Source organism: Epinephelus lanceolatus, chromosome 20 (assembly GCF_041903045.1).
Source record: "Epinephelus lanceolatus isolate andai-2023 chromosome 20, ASM4190304v1, whole genome shotgun sequence".
In the NCBI taxonomy this organism is placed as follows: Eukaryota; Metazoa; Chordata; class Actinopteri; order Perciformes; family Serranidae; genus Epinephelus; species Epinephelus lanceolatus.
The window spans coordinates 29618528-29632481 of NC_135753.1; positions in this window are offsets into that span (position 1 = coordinate 29618528).

Genomic DNA, 13954 nt, shown 5'->3' on the forward strand with positions numbered 1-13954 from the left:
TAACGGTAATTCCGGGCGGATGACAACTAACAGTGCTCATTAGCGCCACCTCTGGACTGGAGTGAAACTCTACTCAGAACAATGGTTCGATCTACCACAAGGGAAACAAACGCAGACTTTGAAGCATTTGAACCGAAGAATTAAATGAGACTGGTGAGTCAGATTTGATTTTGAGACGTTGTTTTACTTAACATGCTTTTTTTTCCCCCACGGAAGACATTTAGACGTGGCACAGTAGGAAAAGCACAGGTGTGAATAGCCCAATTACCCGTACCCTAAATATAACCACCTGTCTTTCAAACAATACTTCACAGTTATCTAAACGTTAACTTAGCATTTTCCTCAGGGCTACTTAGGACTCATTCCTGGGGCACTCTACATAAATGACAGTGGAGCTGAGTGTAAAAAATATCTGCTCTCTAGTGGCCACACAGAGGAATAGCAACACATACAATTTATGAAGTTGCCCAGTGAATACATTCAGAATACATTAACCAAACTGAGGCAATCAGATAGGAAGATAGGACCATTAAATAATTATCTTCACTGTTCTCCAGTGGTCAGAGAGTATAAAACCATGCTATAGAGATATTAACTCTAATTATTAATATTATTTAGAAGTGTCAATAAAGGTATTTTTGTTAGTGATGTTAATGTCATTTATAATGAACACTGTGACGCAATATAAAGCTTAGCACTATGTAATGTACTCCAGTTAACAGCCCTACACATGATAAGTTAGTTGATAATTTTCACCAGCAGGTGTCAGCCTCGCCATATGAAATAACAGCTGCAGCAGCAGTAATGGATCTGATCTGTCCAGCTACTGTGTGTTGGTTTCCCTCTTCAACCACAATATCTTAACATACTGTATTCTGTGATAAGTTTTAGGCTAATTGAAAAATAACTGGCCTTTCTTCTACATGAAAATAGTCCGATTGTTCATTGATAATACATGGAGATTATAAGGGATCAAAAAGTGGAACATGCATCACTCCTAACACTGTGGTTTCTGTTATCTGCCACTATCAGTACCAGTTGAAGAACTTCTCCTGTCCAGGCTTATGAAGGCCCTCAGCTTCCCATCCCCACCCCCCAAGAAAATCTCCCCTACACTTCTCGAGATGCCTCCAAATTCCTGGCCAAATGAGACCTTTTCTTTGAGGAGCGACGCAAGGGCATTCCTCATCAGGGGGACACAATACCCCCTTTCACCGTGGCCTGGCTCTGAAATTTCACAGGTGATGGGAGGAACGGTAGACACTCGATCCTCCTTCCTCTCTCCGACGTAACGCATCAGACTGAGGGAGAGGAAAAGAGAGAGAGATGCTGTTGGGGAATGTGTTAACAGGAGAGAGAGGGGGGAAATAAGCTGGGTCTGACTCTGTTCCTATTATATGGGCTGAGAGCAATATTTGGTGGTTTAAAGCTGATATATTGTACCAATAAAATCTTAAAATTTTAACACTTTCACGACAAACATGATGTCTGCCATGCCAGAGGAGGCTGACAGTGACAGCCTACATATCAGTCTAATTAAAGAGTTGAAGGGAAAGGGGTTGGACTGTGGAGTACAGGAGTAGAATAGTGCAGAGTGATAGATGAAAGTCTGTTACTGCCTCTGTTGGCAAGCTGAGGTAATGATTCTGTCAGCAAGACATTATGTTCATAGTCATACTCTAGTCAGTGGGCTTTTACTTGAGCTCAGCAGCTTCTTGATATTTCATTAAAAAAAACTTAAGTTAACTTAAGTTAAGTTAACTTAAGTTTATCGGAGAAATGTTAATGCACAATTTAAAACAATGTGCTTTATTTGTAAGGCAACCTGTGAGAATGTGAGATCAGTTTCTTTTCATTTTGTCAATCTTTGGCACACTGCACTTCCAGAGAAACACAAGCTTTGTTGCCCTGGGTGCACAGATATACTATATTTATGTACAACTTTTACATTATTGGAACATCTGTGTGACCTTTTCTATTTTCTTAAAAACAAGTTTCTTCCTAGCTAATGCCTGTGCCCACTCCACACAAGAAAACTGATCCAGATCAAGAATGTAAAGGGATATTGTTACTACACAGTGCATAAACTAATAGGAGCAAATCTGATGCTAATGCTAGCTGTTGTGGCTGGTCCCACTGTGTGACCGACATATAACATTAGCAAACTGTTGTGTGATCTTAAGCCATATATTGTCCTTTATCTGGTTGTTTGGGGTGTTTTTCGTACAATATTGGGTGTTAAGAAACCTAACTGGTAAGACTTTAGCAGCAAGCTAGTTATGACCTGGAGATATGACATCGGTTGGAATTGGAATTGGAAATTTGCTGAAAGCGAGGAGGATCCAAATATTTCATAGTTTTTATACATTTTATACATCCATGCTTCGTTTGAATCAGCTCTAAACCTGTTGTTATTCTTTTTTGGCCACTTGGTGGCAATGCAGCAAATTATAATCACAACATTAACATCATCACCCTATAAGGTTGATAAAGTGGCCTGTTTATGCACAGATACAATGAGCAACATAAGGAATTATCTGGAGTCATGTTTCTGTTCACCAGATTAATATGATTCTAGCTCTGTTTTGGTCTCCACCGCCTCCTGATGAAAATATCTGGCTCTAACTTTGAGCTCTTTTCTTTGCTGAGAAACAGTTACCTGCTGCTGCTGAAAATGAAGCTAATGATGGCAGCAAGAGTGAACCAAAACAGTAGATTAAAGCTGCAGGCTGTAAAACCAAAACCACCTCTTTAGGGCTGTGAGAAACTGCAGAATCAGGTGATGATACTCTGTGGCTTTGTCCCTAAGAGTGACACCACCTTTATTACACATACTCTTTGACCAAGTGTTAATAAAATTAGATTAGAGCAGCTTTAAATGTTCATGAAACGCTCACATAAGTAACATCAATTATGTGAAAAGTATTACTCGAGACGAGGATCATTCCATGTCACCACGTGTCTCCCACTGGTTGGCTGGGGAACCTGGGCCGGAGGTGGGACATGGAGAGATAATATGAGCCCTGCTTGTGTTAAGCCTGATTTATGGTCCTGCGTTAAATCAACGACGTCGCTACGTCGTAGGGTACGTGGCTACGCAGAAGGCTCCCTGTAGCCCCCGGCGTAGCCTGACGTGCACCTCCCCAAAAATGTAACTACACGTCGAGGCGACGCAGACCCAGCGCAGACCGAGAGGGCTGTGATTGGTTTGCTTGGTAGCAATGCATTTCCGGTTCCGTATTTCCAGATTGCGCCATCCCCGCCATCTTTAAACATCTTCTGTTGCGATGTAGATGTTGCACATATGTTGCAGTATTAAGGCCCATTAAAGCCTGATTTATGGTCCTGCGGCGTACCTACAACATACCTACGTCATTGCCGTGACGCTGTCGTGAACCCTTCGAACTTCTCCGTCACTCCATTTTGTCGCGGTGCAATTCACCGCCAGAGCGGTAGGAGGCTGCGTTCCTTTCCTGAATGGTTATCGTCGTCTCTAGTTGATTCTTTGCTTAGATTCCGGCTTTTCCGGTTACAGAGAAATGAACACGGAGCACGGACAGACGGCTCCGTCCGTATCCGTATTGAACGTTGAGCATAAATGGGCCTTAATACTGCAACATATGTGCAACATCTACATCGCAACAGAAGATGTTTAAAGATGGCGGGGATGGCGCAATCTGGAAATACGGAACCGGAAATGCGTTGCTACCAAGCAAACCAATCACAGCCCTCTCGGTCTGCGCTGGGTCTGCGTCACCTCGACGTGTAGTTACATTTTTGGGGAGGTGCACGTCAGGCTACGCCAGGGGCTACGGGGAGCCTTCTGCGTAGCCACGTACCCTACGACGTAGCGACGTTGTTGATTTAACTCAGGACCATAAATCAGGCTTTATGCTCAACGTTCAATACGGATACGGACGGAGCCGTCTGTCCGTGCTCCGCGTTCATTTCTCTGTAACCGGAAAAGCCGGAAGCTAAACAAAGAATCAACTAGAGATGACAATAACCATTCAGGAAAGGAACGCAGCCTCCTACCGCTCTGGCGGTGAATTGCACCGCGACGAAATGGAGTGACGGAGAAGTTCGAAGGGTTCACGACGGCGTCACGGCAACGACGTAGGTATGTTGTAGGTACGCCGCAGGACCATAAATCAGGCTTTACACCTTCCACATTAAACAACTTCTTTACACAAACATTTCACCTCCCAGGTCAATAAAGGTAGTTAGGTCAACAGAAAGTGGAATAAATGGAAAGAAAAATAAAGGAAAAAATCCCAGCGCTCTAAATTTGTTCTGAATTCATCTTGCTCAGGAATGCATTAAAGAAACACCACTTTCATACTGATGGTGGGCTTCCAGACACAGTTTCCCACCTGGTTGTTCAAAATGGTTTGTTTAAGAAATAAGGTCAACACTCAAAGTTTTACTCATGTCTCTCCAATGTGTCATCTCATCCCTAAGTTTGTCCACAGAAATACTTTCCAGTTAGGTTCCAGCCTCAGATAAAAAAAATGCAGCTACACACATCCAGTTCTTTTTGTGAGTTTGAGGGATTAACTAATTTTAAAACACACTGTCAAAAAGTCTTTTTCTTAAGTTTGCAGCATTTGAACTGATATGGTACGAACAAATCAAAATAAACTCTTAAATAATACAAACTAAATAATTCTGGATGTTTAAGGAAAATATGTCTTCTAGAGGTTTAGAGGATCTCCTTCAATAGGGTCCTACAGTCCTCATCAAGTCCTGCGTATTCCCTGACTGGGCACAGAGGGAAGGCTAATACACCCTAGACAGTAAACTCAGGTCATGTCCAGCCTCTGAGACTTTAAATGGACTCTTTCATGGTCGGGGCAATGAATGGGGCAACAGGGGCCTCTGTGGTGGGATAGTGTGTATTTCCAGCAGCCTGTATGGAAACTGCATTGAAAGCTTAGATCCTGAGCATATCATGACTCCATTGTGCCTCTGGAAATATGTCACGTTCAAGACTTGGTTTATTTCACAAGAAAACAGGTCCGGGCCTACTGGAATCTTTTAGTTTTAGCATCTGAAGAAAGCTGTGTTTTCTTAATGGCTGTCTCTGAAAACCAGCCAAAAAAGCCCCTCATATAACCCCCATGTAGCTAAAACTGTTGTGCTAACACTTTGGTTTTTGTTCTTTTGATGGCCAATATATAACAGTAAGCTGTAGAGGTGCTGGTGGGATGATTTAGTTATCTTTGGACAGAGCCAGGCCGGTGAGTCCAGTCTTGATGCTAAGCTAAGCTAACCAGCTGATGGCTCCAGATTTACATTGAATGCACAGATGTGAGGAAGGTGTCAATCCTCTCATCTGATCCTTGGCAAGAATAGAAATTAGCACAACTCCCAAAATGCCCCAAATTCCTCTTCCTGTCAGTCTGTTTAACACTGCGCATGTGTGTGTGTTTGACAAAGCCCATTTCTCAGATTGGTGAGGAATGCCAGAACATAGTGACTGGTTTCCAGTCCTCATTTACCTCCCCTCAGAGCCAGTGATCCTTCAGTCCAGGCATTCATGATTACAGAAGCATACAGTCCAAGCTAATTGTTTGACTGGGCCGTTTATATGTGTGCTTAAAGTAAGCAGGGACCTCCACAAAGTCTGAGACCCTCCTGAAAGATGAGCAAGACTGATTCTTATTTGAATTTTTACTTTCAGTGTCACTTACTACTTTGACTTGCTTTTATTATTGTGTTTAAAGGTCACAATCTCTAATAGACTACCTTCCAGACCCAGCACAAAGCCACACCTACACATCAATGGAAGCCTGACAGTTGCATCATGAGTCTTCAAGTAGTCTCGTCTCGCACAGTCAGACCTATCTCCACAGCGCTGTGTCAGCGCTACAGAAAGGTTTGGAATCACCTCATCATTATCTCACTGCTATAGGGGGAAAAATGCTCTGCCTTGTTTTTGTTACTTTAAACCAATCACAGTCATCATGGGCGACACTAAACCCAGGATACAGTGATGGTGCCCTTGTGAAATAGCGTTGGGGGTGAACTTGTTTTGGTGGAACACTTGCAACTGGGGAGGCGAGCATATTTTGATATTCAGTGCCCTAGAGGTGAAGTCTAAGCGCTTGAGGAACTAACTGGACCCGCTAAAACCACAGATGATTTTGCTAGTATGTGGCTCAGAACATCATTACAACAATATCACAGAAGCTGGTGTGAAGTGGAACAGATCAGTCGTTAACTCACTGTCACTGAAGCATGCTGCTGCCAGAGTTAAAAGATGGCAAAGTGTCAGAAAACGGATAAACGTCAGTCATGAGATTCCTTTGAGACAGAATCTGAGCTTTTCCGAGTGCAGTCACAAGTTGTTTTATTTGTTGTAGATTAACAACAATTCACTGCAAGAACAAAGTTGACATGCCTTATTGCATGATCCAGATCTGTGTTAGAACTTGTCATTTTCAGTGTGTCAGTTGTTAACTTGGAAGTTGATGTTGTTTCCTGTAGGGAAGGGGATTTGGAAACAGTAACATGCAAATAGCGGAATAAAGGGAGAATGCTGGCCGAAATCAGTACCCTAATTGTAAGCTTATAGCTACGGTCTGCATCCAGTGAGTTAGACTGGTCTTGAAGTAACCATCTTATCTGGCACCAGCATGGACGGCCATTAGAGAATTAGTTGTATATGGATGTAAGATTCTACAGCCATGCTAGCAGCTCTGTAAGGCAGGACTGAGGCACAGCGGTGCTTGGAGCTAAATGCTAACATGCTGATGTTTAGCAGGTAATATTTATCAGATGTGTTTAGTGTGACACAATGTACACCTGAGGCTGATGGGAAAGTAATTAATTATGCAGGTAGTTGGTCATAAGCCAAAGTTTTGGACAAATGCAAATTTTGACCTGATGATGGTGCTAGATAAAAGGTCATGGTGTCAGTCATTAGAATTTATCCATCAGGTACCTTAAATATCTGTAGCAAATTCCACAGCAATCTGTTTAAGAGTTGTCAAGATATTAAATTCCAAACAATACATGTCAACGCTAGAGGAAATCAAGGGATCACAAAAGTTATAAGGATTCATAACATGTCTTTTCATTACAATCCATCGAATGGTCATTGAGATATTTCAATCTTGAACAAAGTGATGGACCAACAGACCAGCGCTGCCATCCCTAGAACTTCCATCCCTTCTATTCCTTAAAACATATTCATAGCATATTGTCAATACGGTGTTTAAATTATCTTGCTTAGTTGTCCCCCAATTAACCCCATTAACCTGGACAAGCTATAGGCGAGCCAATTAACAGCAGCATACCAAATGCTAATACCATTAAACTAATATGTAACAACGAGACACTGGTAGTGCCATTGTCTGCTTCTACTAAATTAACTCTGATTACAACAAGACAACCTTGTCCTCAAAGTCAAGGTAAAAATGTCCAACATGCAAACTGAATCACAGCTGTCAATGCCCTAAGTTGACAGCTGTGACTTATATTTCAACCAGCCACAACAGACACGACATGCTGTTTACACAAGACGATTAAAGGCTTGTATAAATGTATTGCATTAATGTCAGATTGGATGACACAACCATCCTGTTGACAGATGTACGGTATGAAGCCATCTGAGTATTGAAGACTCATGTGGCCCACAGATGTGCCATGTTAGCAGATAATATCATTGTCATAATTCTGCAATAATTGTTAGAGTAGTCAGAAGACCAGAAAAGCACAATACAAGTGCAGTCCATTGCTTATTATTTTTTTAACATTATAACTTGTAATTTGTACCTTTTACATTTCAGACATAACCTTCCCAACACTGCTCCTTGGAAGGAACAAAGATAATTCCTGTTTTGCCCTTAAACTTAAACAATGCTTAGAAAATGGAGGTGTGGTGTGGACACCTAAAGCTGCATATTCTGGACAGCACAGAGGTTGATAATCATGGCACATCGTGTGTCTCAGGCTGAGCCCAGGCAAAGACAGAAATAACATGAATTTTGGGTAGTCTCTGTTTAATCAGCTCTTCCCGGCGAGCATTTGATGGATGGTGATGAAGAAGAAATGGCCAAGTTCAGTCCGTTAGGTCTACATGATATGTGGGTTCAGCATCAATCCAAACATGCACAAAATATACACAACAACATGATGTAGTAGACTTATATTATAACAGCTTTTGGAATTATGTTGACCTGACATCAGACATCCCAAAATTATGCAAATGGCAGCTACACTCACAGCAGACAAGCTTCATTCTGCACTCAAATCTATCCGGTTTCTAGTCACTGTCTGAAACTGACTGCGAAACTGCAATCTTCTGTAATTCTACAGGTGAAACTGAACACCAAATTACTCCATTTTAGGATCCGTGTAAACAGACTTTGAACAAAGATAATTTACGTCTGTCCAGTGCACACTGCTCTGCATGATTAATGACGAGGGCCCTCAGTTAATGCAACTTGCTCTCACATGTTTACATATCTGCTGTCTTGCTGCAACGTCACAGAAGGCTTGGTGGAAAAAGGTAAGAAGTGTGAGGGGATCAAACGCGGTGTCACCCACTCTGGAAGGAGACTGCAGAGGGTGAAGGGAGGTCAGGAATCCAGGGTTAAGGCAGAATGTGAGGAATGTTGCCTGCAGACCCTGAACACTGAAAACCAGTGACCACAGAGAGATACCATCTGAGGATTTGCAGAGTAATGGCTCAGGGTCAAAGTTACAGGATGAGCGATATTAGCGAGAGTCCGGGTCCAAAAGTAAACTCACACCAAATGCATGAAGACGTTTGAAGGAGTGCCACTCAGAGATCATTGCAGTGAAGAGGCTCTGCAGTTTATCCATTTCATTTCATTTGCAATCCCACACATGAAATAAAAACAAACTTCAATGAGAACAATGATTTCAATTATCAAAAACAGCACAAACTACCACTCAGCGAATTATTATCCCACATTTTGAATGCCACACGTAACTTGAATCACATGTGCTCTAAAGAGCTTGCTTTGACACCATTAGCCTGACATATTCTCAGTGTCCTCTGAGGTTTGAGGAGACCACCATGGTTTTATTGTCACTGTGATTTACTCAGCTGTATAGTAGTAAATGAGAAGAGAAATAAGTCTGTCATGTATATTTACAGCCTGCTCTGTGAGGCCGTAGCCAAGCCTATTTTTTTCCTGAGCTAAATGCTAATGTCAGCATGCTAAAATGCTTACAGTGCTGATGCTGAGCGGATATAACATCAATGTCCACCATGTCCACCATCTGAGACTAGTGTGTTAAGTGCTGTTGTCCACAAAAAAACTCTACTGTGCACTACTTGCTCAGCACCAAACAGCAGACAGGCACAGTTAGTGACTAGCTGGTGAACATAGTGGAGCATTAACTGCTAGAGAGCCACATATTTCTTTCAGGGGGTGGTAGAGACCAAAAACAGAGCTAAAAGAGAATGAATTATAGGCTTACATTCACCTGGCGGATACAAAAATGACTGATGAAATGCTGATGTTGCTCTGTGACTGCTGGATGTGTTCATGAAAGTTGTTCAGTGGCGCAAAAAGCCAAAAAAGCTCTGTTTTTGTGGTATGAAATTACCCGGATCTTAAGCATTGTGGGGTCCATAGAGAAAGCGCGGTAGAGACTTATGACAGCCTAGCACAGCCAGGCGTGGCCGAGTAGCTAACTTTTGATGGCCAAGTGGTTGACTTCCGGTTTAGCCCCTTTGCTAACTTTTTTTTTTTTTTTTTTAATTTTTTAATATATTTTATGGGGATTTTTGCCTTTAATCGACAGGACAGTCAAGTATGAAGGGGGAGAGAGAGAGAGAGGGGGAGTGACATGCAGCAGGCTGGAGTCGAGCCCGGGCTGCTGCGGCAACAGCCTTGTATATGGGGTGCCTGCTCTATTCACTAAGCTAAGCCCCTTTGCTAACTTGAAAGGGAATAAAATGATTTAATTGTGTGGCTCCTCTAAACTTTCCAAATATTATCAGACCAAATAGATCAAATCCTGACAGTGACAAGAGTCATTTTGTGGGGATTGTGACACCGTCATTGTAATTCCACTTTTGGCCACTGTGTAAAGTTGGCTTCAAAGCCTGTTCCTGGGGCCCTAGTGTAAATGTGCAACTTTTTCTAACAAATTCATCATATTAATCACTGCCACCAAGTGGCCAAATATACCACTTGCAAGATCCATTATCATTGGCATCATTAGGGAAATAGAAATGTGAGTTTATTGCAATCATATATGCATTAGTAGATCTGGATACTTGACCCCAAACTGGCGCCTATTTAGTCCAGTGACATATGCCAAACATGTTTCTAGTTCCTGGGTTTACTTCCAAGGTATGTGGACCACTGAATAGTGGAGTGTTGTTTCTCTTGTTGGCCCCACCCACAAGTTCCCGCCCAGCCTGTAGACTTTGAATTTTCATGGCTTGAGGTAAGTTTTATAAATATAAAACCTCCAATGATTGAAAATTCACCATGTAGGGAGTCATAATTTGCCTTGTTTGCAGTTTGAGGTGCATTGTCAGTTTCATAGACATCTCTTTTATAATGGTGGTCGATGAGGAAATGCTTGCTGGGCTGCTGGGGAATCTTTTGCTGCAGTATCATGAGTAGCCAGTGGGAAAAAATAGGAGCAAGGTTGAGCGGCGCTCCTGGGCTTTGATCGCATTTCATAAGAGAGGTAAAACCACAAATGTCAACCTCAGAGCACCGCTAAAGAAAAGTCAAGGGATCAAACCCAGTAGGATTCTTCTACTGGGAACCATGAATGTCAGTACCAATTTTTGTGACAGTCAGTTATGTATATGTTGAAATGTTTCACAGATTACATAAAGACTTTGACCCACTGATGGTGCTAGATAAAAAGACAGGATCACCAAAGTCATTAGGATTATGCAGGAGATGATAAATCGTAGTTGAAATATTCTTGTCTGGATGAAAGTGGTGGACAGACTGGCAGACTGACTGACAATTAATTTAATTTTATAACCATTCTCGGAAAAGACATAGGTAGCCTACACAACACATGATTGCATGTTCCGTGGTTATACAGTCAGCTGGTACCCAGCGTATTTTTGCCTCCTGTCAGTGAAAAAAGAGGCCAGTACGCATCCTTCATCATTTAACTTTTAAATTTAGCAAATAAGATCTTTACTTTCTTCACAGAAACCAAAATATATGCTGGGACACAGCTGTTCTATTTCGGCTCAAAGATCCCATAATCACAATTTTTCTAAAGAGTCTCGTACCCTGTGTTCTACTCTGCTATCCTGTTTGATGTTTCGTCTCTCCACGTCACCCCAATCCACCGGTTCAGCTAGACTGCCCTCTCCAAACAGTTAATTATCTCCCTAATGCACAGGCACTTCCCTGAGCTTGACTGGACCACATGGCGACTGGAGGCACACAGCTAGAACACAGCAGGAGTCTTCCACTACTTCTTTAGAAGAAATTATGTTTTCTGGGGAACATCGTAGATCGTTTGAAGTTGCTTTCACCAAAAGAAGGCTTGACAGCAGTCGCTGTATGCATGTAACAGTTCTGGTAATTGGTGATGAAGCTGCAGCTGTTGGGCCCTGGGTGAGAAATTTCCATGTAAGACAACAATTAGGTATAATCTTATTTTATTTCCAGTGCATTGTGACAAAACCACAAAATACCTCCCCTCACTTTAAAGCTGTTGACACCTAAAAACAGCCAAAATTATGGCTTTACACAATTCCCATCCCTTCAAATCGTTTCTGCAATTGGATCTCTTTGGGAAACTAATTGCTTTCATGTTTTTCCTCTATCATACAAGAAAGGTCTCTGTAATAAAATAAAGTTAAAGAAAAAGGCCACATCGTTCTGACATCATCTGAGCAGACCCGCAGAGGGTGCATTGGCATTGGTAACAAAAGCCTGCACATACGGAGACCATTCACAACTCTAAGTGATTCCAGCCGCAGCCCTGCACAGAACCACTGCTTATATACATTGTGTGTAGATTTCACTGTCAGTGGTGCTCCAATGATCATCTCTCCTTTTAATGCGATGATTTCTCGCTCTAGGTTTTTAGCCAAAATGTTAAACCTCAAATAGCCTCAGACCTTAGCTCTTCTTTTCATATGCCTTTTTACTGCAGCCACCTGCAGCTAATAGTGACACACACTCCACAAAGTGTTAAAGTAATATGGAGAGATCCGTTGTGCACCGAGGTAAAAGTCAAAGGGCCATTTAAGCACAGTCCTATCATTTTAATGTGGGGAGGATGTAAGAATCTGACATTAAGATTCCCACTACTTGCCATGTCTCGACTGCTAGTCTCCACCACCTCTCACGGCTGGCTGCAATTCCTTAATTATAGAAGGCCTGTCTCCCAGGGGTGGCACGGTGTCTTAAAAGCCAGAGTGGCGAAACCATTCAGCCACTAATATGTGTTATTAATTTAATAACATTTGTGAGCTTGTTAGTCATTGATGATACTGTAAAGTGGCTAGTGGCATAACTAATTACTGTACTTAACTTAGGTACAAAAAGTTAACAAAAAAAACCCACTACTTATAGAAGAAAAATACTGTACTTTTTGTACATCACTGAAAAACTCAACAGCAATGTCTCTTTACAGAAATCATGACCTAGTTACTAAAGATAATCCACAGACCTTGTTGTGAGCAGTTTCATGTAGGAACTATTTCCTTTCTACTGAACTACACCTGCTTGTGACAGCGTGAGATGTAAACATTAATGGCATCCTCCTGGGCTGAGCTTTAACTGCAGATGTATAATAAAAACTAGATACTAGACCCCATGATGGCATTTATGCCTAAAAAACTTTCTAGCTTCTGGGTTTAATTCTACGTCCCACTGAATATGAGCAGTAGTGTTTCTTCTGCTAGCCCTACCTGCGAGTTCCTGCTCGGCATACAGACTTTACATTGAGATAACATCATGGATTTTTGAATCATTTTCCTCGGCTCAATGAAAGCTTTATAAATGTAAAACCTAAATGGATCAAAAATTTATAATAGGAAGATTAAGATTAACTGACCTTGTTTGCAGTTTGAGGTGTCCTGTCAACACTTTTACAGACGTCTCCTTTGCAATCATGGTCTATTAAGAAAATGCACCTTTGGACACTGGGGTTTTATTTTTGCTGCAATACCATGAGTGGCCACCAATTTTTAGGGGAACAATGGCTGAACCCAGAGATAAACTGTGTTCTACTTTTGGAACACAGCAGCTTGCACCACATGTCATGTGACAAGGAAAACCAATCACAGTCGACTGATATCTTTCCCTTCATCAGTCTGTGATGAATATGGAGAAGAAGTTGATCATTTTAGCACAGGGCTGCTTTTCATCTCTCCCACGGACAACAGGCGTACACACAAACAGCGCCTGCTAGGTGAGCTAGTAGGCTAGTACATGCGTGCTTGCTTCTGCATGGCGTTACCGCTGGTGGGTGTAGTTTGGTACATAAAACTACTCACTGTTAAGACCGTCTCTTAAAGGGCCAGTGTGTAATATTTGGCATGGTTTATTGTCAATCTGAATCTGAATCTGAATATTCTACCCATTAATATGTTTATATAAGTGTATAATCGCTATAAAATAAAATTCGTTTGGTTTTCGTAACCTTATAATTATGCTTTTATATATATATATAGCAAGGGCCTTGCTTTAGAGAGGTCGCCATCTTGCGCCGCCATGTATGTACGGCAGACTGAGCGGACAATCCAGCCAGCCAGAGAACGCGTTTCGCGTGTATAAATGAACAAACGAACACAGCGGAAGGAAGGAAGAAGGAGGAGGAAACAGCAGAGTGTTAGTAGTTCGTCGATAGAGAGTAGTGAAAAGTTTTTTTAGTTATAAAGTTTGCGAATGGACCACACTTACCACACAACAGGAGAGAATGAACCCGAACCGTCATCTGCGAGGAAAAGAAGACACAACTTCACTCCTTATGATGC